We start from the raw sequence: 8,717 nt of genomic DNA, 5'->3' as shown, positions 1-8,717 counted from the left end.
CGCTTCGGAGTTTGTTGGATTGGATACGACTTGTGTACACTGGAGAGATGTACCATTCCGACCTTGCCTCGGGTGGCGTTATTGCGGTCGACTGGAGTCTGCTAAAATGTTATTTCATTGGTAACGGGTGACAATGATAATTTAGAGCATTAAGATAGATTTCATTGGTAACGGGTGACAATGAGGATTTAGAGAAGGCCGATATGCGCATTCTTTAGGGCACCGTGAATCTGGTAAAGACCTCGATGCGAGGCGATTCTTTAGGAATGGGCCATAAAATCCTTGCAACGCGTTCGGTGGTGTAAGGTTAATTCTGGGAATTATAAGCTGGACGGATTATATGCATGTTATATACTCATCGTATGGTTGACGAACTATAATGCATGGGGTAACCTCTCTATGATTATCCAGAACTTACGGCAACATAAAGTTAGGCGGAGATATTGATAATAATGGACAATGATTTGGCCACGGTGCAGGATATTTATTTGCGTAGTAGGCCGCAGTTAGCTAAAGGCTAACGCTAATTTGAAATGCTTGATTATATGGTTCAGGCCACGTGGTACATCGTGGTTAAATGCTAAGGCTAAATGCTAAGTGTGTGTTGTGTCACAGTGTACCTCAGGCTAATGCTAAATGCTAATGCTAAATGCTAATTGTGGTGCTACATGCTAACGTATCCTTAGAGATTCCATTGCGATGGATTAAAGTCTTAAATTTGTCTCTGTGTTTAAGTCAGGTTATATGTTTTGTGAGCGCTGTTAAATGTTGTTTGACTATAAGGGGGAAACGGGAGTTATAGCTGGAGTGTTATTCTGTCTGTTTGGGGAGAGAGAGTAGAGAATCTTCCTTTCACGGTGAAAAGGGATTTTTGAATGGCTGTGCGCATGCGTTTAATTTTGCGATACTACACTACAGAAAGGGGGAGTTTATGACACGAGATTAGGACACGTGTTGATTTTACGGGGCTAAAAACTACGACATGAGGTTGGGCTAAGCCTACAAAACAAAATGGTGGCGTAAGGTCATAGGTTTTTTTGGGGGTTTCCTTTCAGGGGTTTAATAGCTACCGAGAAGGAAAGGTGGACACGAATCTTTTAAAATCGTTAAAGTAACTGTTATTTGAACGTTAAACTATTTGTTGAGATGTAGTAAATTTATAAATTAAATATATGTTGACGAAGTATAATGCATTGAATTGAATGACGGATTAAAATTAAATAAAAATGTTTTTGAGCGATCTATTTAGTTCTGATTTTAGTCTTGGAGTGAATAATGGGTGAACGAAGGAATATTGTATATGGTTGAAATAACTCAGGGATTGCATTAACTACTAAAATGTGATTCTGTGTCTCTGTTTTTTTTCTGTCATATGAGTGGAGCGATACGATACGACAGGAGAGAGGAGGGGTTAACGTGTGACTGACGTGCGTCACGTGACAAGGTGTGACGAGACAGAGTCAGACGAGAGGATCAGATCAGGCTAGTGCACAAAATCATCCTAACAAAATATGTGATGTTATGACGATTTTACATAGGCTTGGCAAATGCTATTTCATTAAAAATTGCATTTTGGAAGATCTGTGTATCACTGGGGTTTCATTACAGATGTGTTGGGAATCGAAGACTGACATTCTTCTGTAAATTTATGATAATTATGGGTTAAATTTATGATAATTATGGGTTATAATTAGGGGTTACAGACTTTGTTTATGGGTATTTTAGTCTGAAGATGACTAACTTGCATTTACTGGCAGTTGATGGGATGTGGTAATATAGCCAACACTAATTGATAAATTGGTGACATAGGAATAAAAATTGGTTTGAATTATTCATGATTTTTAATTGATTTATTTGAATTTATTTGGAGTTGTTTAGGGTTATATTAATAATTAGAGGGGGGGAAGCCTTAGGCTATACAGTCTAAAAGAAGCTAATTCATAATAAAGGAATATAAAAGGGTTGATATAGGGGAACAATAGTAATTCTTTAACTAAAGTAGTGTTAGAAAGTAGTGTTAGAAAGACTAATGGCAGAAGTTAGTACACCTTTCTCACATACGGATTCAGCAAAAAGACACCCACCTTATGAGAAGGAAGCTTTCAGTGATCATCCAGCAGGGTGATTATGGCATCAGAGATGAAGACGAATAATAGATAGAGGACAAGCAGAAACGACGATAAAGATGAATCCAAAACTCCAGAAGGAAGAAAAACCGAGATGTCTGGGAACTTAAAGAAGATGAGGATGATGAAGATGAGAGTGATTGAGAGAGGTCATGCATGGGTGGATATGACTCTGTGATCAGAAGGAAGTTGGCAAGAGAGAAACGAAGAAGGATACACGAGATTTGATCTCTGATGAAAGTTGAACGAAGAAGGGGACAAGAGATTCGAGTTCTGATGAAGAAAGCGATGAAGATTTGGAGACGAAGGGGGGTGCATTGCTGAGAGCATCGATGAGAGAAGAAGAGAAAATAGCCAACAATTGAAGTAAAAACAACCGACCATTAGAAGGGATGGTGAATAGTGGAAAAACTTATCTGGGTTCAGCCTAAAGAGGTTAAACATCTCACTAATTGATAACGAATTAGGATAGGGATTTGAGGTAGTAAAACAGTTAATTACTCTTAAGGTACTAATCTGTCTGAAAAGTTAAAAGGGGTGACTATTATTCTGGGTTACATTCTTACACTAAGGGATTTCAGGCTAGGCTAAAAGGTGTTTAGTCATTTTGCCAAGTCTGTGTGTAATGAGTCAGAAGCAGGTGGGGAACTTTCCCAATCACATATTCTAAACATTTGGTGGTAAGGGATTTTGTGGAAAATCAGGGGGAAAAGTTGTAAATGTTATGAGAGAAAAGATTAGATTAAAATAAGTTAGGAGTAGATTAGGGTTGAAGGAACTCTGAGACAGTAAGCTAAGTTTCAAAGTTAGTAGTAAGACAGAGAGAGAAGTGGTGAATGACATTTTTAGAAGTTTAGTGGGAAGATATGGTAGGAGGTTAGATCTGTTAGGGGCAGATGCATTGAGAAAGTATGTGTTGCTGAATGATAAGAAAATATTGAGGGTGATTGAGTATCTATAGTTACAGTTCCCAGCAGGGAGACCAAGGTAATTATAGGTGTATTTTGTGTAATCAAAAGTTTGAAAGTCAGGGATTTAGAGAAAGGACTGAGAGTGGGGAAAAAGTGACACTAGTGGTGATAGATGGAAGTACAAGTAAAGAATTCAAAGTCTTAGGGGAAAACTGGGGAAAATTAGGAGTTTAGATCGGTTAGGAGCAGATGCATTGAGAAAGTATGTGTTGCTGAATGATAAGAGAAGATTGAGGGTGATTGAGTATCTATATTTACAGTTTCCAGCAGGAAGATCAAGGTAATTATAGGTGTATTTGGGTAATCAAAAGTTTGAAAGTCAGGAATTAGAGAAAGGACTGAGATTTGGGGAAAAAGTGACACTAGTGGTGATAGATGGAAGTACAAGCAAAGACAACTTTTTTTCTTTGGGGAAAACTAGGAGCAACAATAAGGACATTAACACTTCAGTCTATTATAACAACAGTGAGAAGCAATTTAACTCTTTCAACATTGATAGGTATTAAAGCCATAAATATATCGCATTTGGTTATAAGGGAACCAATACAGCACCAATTTTAGGGGAAAGAATACTTATTAGGGTTAGGATGGGGACGTTCCTCCCATATGGAGAGATAATTATGGAGAATAAGTATTGTTATCAGGACCAGGAGTAGAAGCTGTTGCACTTAGTCAAAGGAGGGATAGTTTGTACAACGATATGAAGTGGAAGAGGTTAGGAGTGACTGTTCACTTATTTGGCGTAATGTTACAGAGAAAGGTCAGGGAGAATATATGTATACTTATCTAGTGCAAGCATTAGAAGGTGTTCCGGTTAAGAATTATGGGTTAAAGGGCTATGCAATTCGTAAAGTGATGCCTATAATGGAAGATTTGAAATCTGTTGAAGCTTCCGCAGTCACCGAAGGAGTTCAGGAGGAGTAGATTACAGTAGTCACTCCAACAGTAGATAATACACAGAGGATAATGGGAACTGTTGCACTAGAAGTAATTAGGGTTGATACAGCAATTAAGTCAACTACTTTAATGGTAACTTTGGAAGGGATTAGTGATACGATGGCAATAGCAAAGGAGGGAGTATGACATCGACAACAACTTTTCTGAAATTAAATGGGGAATTTTAGACTCATGGGTTATGTTACGGATGGAGAGTGCTGTCAATGATAGTACAAATGGGGTTAAAATAGGAGAACAGATAGTAGTAGAGAGAATATAGATTCATCATGGAGGACAGGATGAGATCTTGGATTTTGATGACAGACAGGGAGAGGTATCTGATCAGTACCGCTCGTTCTTCTGTTGTGGAAATTAGAGATATATTAACTCATTCTGTAAGATCAGTGAGGAATCTTGAGGGTCCATGTCTGTTGAGAATTCCAGCACCAAACATGTTAGACGGTCGCGCAGCCTCTATCAGGTATGGGTCAGTCTTATGCTTTGTCATGACTGTGGTATTAGCAACAGTCATTGACAGATAAAATAATGTCGTTGTCAGAACAGTGGTTTAAGCCTAGGTTTAAGTATTCTTGGTTAAATGAATTACCCTATGGGAATTGTTAAATGGGAAAGGAAAATCAGGTAACAACGGAAACCTGAAGTATTCAGGTGAAACATTGAGGGCTAAAAGTTGTTTTTGTTCTAATAAAACATATGAGGTAAAGGGTATGTTTATGGGAATATCAGATTGGGATGTTATATGATAACTTTGGATAAGCATGAACATAAGGTTAGAGATGACAAATATAATGTAATTTTTTATGGATCAGTTAGTAGGAACAGCAGGACTTTGATGGTTAAATGATTAGCTTTTGTCTGACAATGTGGCTATGGGGAATTTTAGAGATATTTGGAGGGTTTGTGATGATAAAACGTATATATATTCTTATCCTATGGATGGATAGGATGTTGTTAATGTCAACGTTGAAGCTTCCATATGAGGCTTTTATTATTAAAAGAGGAGTAGCACCGAACACAGATCAATTTGAAACTAGAGTTCAAAATAGGATGAAAAGGGACATGTCATAGGCTTCAAGCCTATCATTGAAGGATAAGTTTAAGGGAGAAGGGGGGACTTTATTCATGGTATGGTGTAACATTTGGGAAGATCATAGTGATAAATATTAGTTATACTTTCAGATAATATCACTGGGGTTAAATAAGGGATGCATTTGGAAGACTTGGTTGCAAGATCAGTTAGGCCCAGTAGGGGCAGTGATGGGACAGATTTTAGTTTCAGCTTTGATAACACTGTGTGATGTGTAATCTGTTACTGACCTTTGAGAAAGCTATGATATTGAGATAGGTTGGAGAGTGATTCCTGGAGACAACACTCAGATGCCGGTGTTGACTGTTCCTGATCTGGAGGAAGATGGATGCACTACTGATGGATAAATATCATTTTTTAATGAGTTGATTATTTTTCAAAAAAAAAAATTCAATATTGGGGTGATGTTGGTATGATTTATGAATCAAAGGGGGGAATAGGTTTATGTGATTCATGCATTATTTATATATCAGTTTATATTCTTAGTGGATATTGATGTTTAATTTGAAAGGGTTGTTTTGCAAAAGATACTGTTTGGTCGTTTCTTTTCTTTTCATTCCAGAAGCATTTGGGAGAACATGTGGAGATTGAAATACTCAAACAAAGACAATATGAAGGGACAATATGACTGGAGGAGATGAAACAATGAGGGTGTGGCTGATTTCATCATCAACAATCCATTCATCCAAGTCAAGACTACAGGGAGATGAAGTGTAGTGGACTACATTCCAGTGTCTGCAATGAAATATAGACATGTATAATACATAATTGTGTAATAGTCTCAGGTATTAATTTTTGTAGAATGATGTTTGATGTTATTGAATACATGTGAGGATCTTAGATGTTTGTGTTTATTTCGTGAATGTTTAGGGACAGAGAGGCTAGGAAGGGAGAGATTCATTGTACGATCCGATGGGTTGACCAGCCGAACAATGGATGTTATTGGATAGGATTTTGTTTGCAGGGGCTTACATGTGTATTTAATTGCATCATAGTTTCAAAATGCATTTACATGGTTTATGATGTTATCTGGAGTACCGACGGTGGTTGCCTGGGGCAGAGGGACCGTGAGAGAATTTTACTGTCTTGATTGATGGATGGATATCTGAAAAGATGGCTGCCGGACAGTTTTTCGCTCTTACACTCCATAGAGATTTCTTCATATTTCATAGTAATGTATTCACACTTCATAAAGATAGTAATGTATTCACACTTCATAAACAGCTATTCAGATTTCATAGAAAGGTATTTACACTCTAGAGGAGAATGTTTTTTAGTTTAATGTTAAAGATACTCAATAAGATAAATGGTTACTAGTCATAATCCTATTCTGGTTGTTTTCGAGACGTTTAGTTCGTCTCGAAGGGGGGAATATAGTATCTGAAGATTATGCCTTTGTTAAATGTTTTTCATGAAGAAATGGAATGTGTTTATGTTAGTATCCAGAGGGAATGTTTTAGGTGTAACGCCACATCCAGCAGACCGGATGTGTCTTGGAGACTGGGGATTGGCCAGAAGAGGTCAGTTTCATTGTTTATAAATAGGGGGGTTAGGCGAGGAAGACGTCAGAACGGCCATGGCAATCGGGGGAGCCGTTCTCCAGGTGTCATGTCACCTGTCATTTATGCTGTAACCTCGTGATTTTAATAAAAGCCTCTAACACGATGCAGCATAAAACGGACTCTTTGTTGACAGCAATAATGGCCACCATTCATCAGATACGACACATCTCTTACATTATTTTAGCTAAACTTATAATTTACTCGAAACCAGGTTTAGTTGTGTTTTTTCTCTCCAAAAAACGATTTACTGTAGGCCTATAATAATTGTTAACAGTCCTCAAATAAACTGTCTTAAAATATCTGATGATTAGTTGAATCAGGTGTGTAAGTCCTGGGCAAGAACAAAAGGATTGAGAAACCCTGAGATAAACATCAAACCATATCATTGAAAAGCTCCTGCACCATCTTCACCAGACGTTTTGCTGATAACAAAACCCAAGAACAAAACCCAAGACCTGAGCATGTGTAAAAACCAGTTTAGCATTAATATGTTTCATTCTTCCTCCTGCCCCACCTATTGTCCCTGTATGAATATTAGTTGCCATCTAATTGAAGAACATACTGCTTTATAGATCCCAGCCTGACAAACAATTGTTTGGGCCTTACTTTGAGCACTTGCACTGTGCCTCCATTGAGTCTCCATGTGTCAAGCAGTACAGAGAAACGCCCTCTAGATGACAGCAGAGGCCTGCTCTTGGATCTACCCTGTCTAACCACCAGTTTAGTGACCTTGTTCCATCAATATGTCCATACTACTTCACAACCGATTTGAGGTCTTGACCAGCAACGTCCCATTGGGCTCAACCAAGCCGAGAGTGAGGTTCTAGAAAGAGGACTGACTTTCATACCAACTCCTAAACAGGTGGACTGCAGGGAGCTCCGGAGGGATCTACACTTCCATCATAGAAGATTGAAGTTATTACATCATTTTGATTATGAAACAGATTTTCCTCATTTACTATTTCCAAACCCCTCACATTGGGAACCTCAGTTGGAGTCAGTGTCAGAAACTATACAGACTGTTATACGTAGGGATGTGGCTTCCTTTTCACAATTCAGAACCAGACCTGTATATCAGCTTAACCTTACACATCTTTCAAAAAATCAAGCTCTAGAAACATTGAACATCAGAATATAGTGATTAAACCAGCAGATAAGGGGGCTCAGATTGTTGTAATGGATAAAGTGAATATCTTCTTGAAGCCAATAGCCAATAGGATAATGGTAAACACTATGTTCCATTGTCCCACTCAACACAACCGGAAAACACAAAGATGAATCCAGGAGATAGTGAGTAAATTATATGAGGATAAGTACATTACAGATAAACAGATGGTCTATCTTTTTGGGGCAGATTCTCCAAGGCCTAGGCAGTTTTACTTACTGCCTAAAATACATATCTCCTGAGACGTTGGCGGTTTCCCTACGGCTGACCAATAGTAAGTGATTGTGTCTCAGAATCTTCCTGTATTGCTGATTATATTGACTTTTATATCAACCCTCTATCCCAGAAACACCCCAGGTATGTTAAGGATAGTTATGAATGCAGGGTTTATTACTATTGTATTACTCTTTATATTAACTTAGCTACTGACTTGTTCTATTGTTGTTGTCAAGAGGTTAACCTGCTAGTCAGCATTTCATTGTACTGTTAACTCCACGTATATGACAAATAAACCAACTTGAACTTAGAAGGGAAGGAGGAGGACAGCCAGAAAGGGAGGGGAAAAGATGGCCAGCTAAATTACAGTATGTGTCCTCAAATGTTATGTCACATCTCACATTAGCTGGAAGAACTGACAAATGAGATGAATAGAGGTCTTATAACTTATTCCATTCTACAGGTCCATTGTTTTTTATCATGTCTCTTTATATTCATATACCCTGGGGACCATGTAGCTGTATTGAAATCACCTTGTTTTATAACCTTCTTTGTTGCTCAGTGGTACTTCAATTGGCCGGACCATGCCCAATTCTTTCACACAGTAATGCTCCAGCATCCACTCAGAGCTTA

This window comes from Coregonus lavaretus (genome assembly GCF_964263955.1).
Source record: "Coregonus lavaretus genome assembly, contig: HAP1_SCAFFOLD_253, whole genome shotgun sequence".
NCBI lineage: Eukaryota > Metazoa > Chordata > Actinopteri > Salmoniformes > Salmonidae > Coregonus > Coregonus lavaretus.
This window is presented reverse-complemented; position numbering follows the sequence as displayed.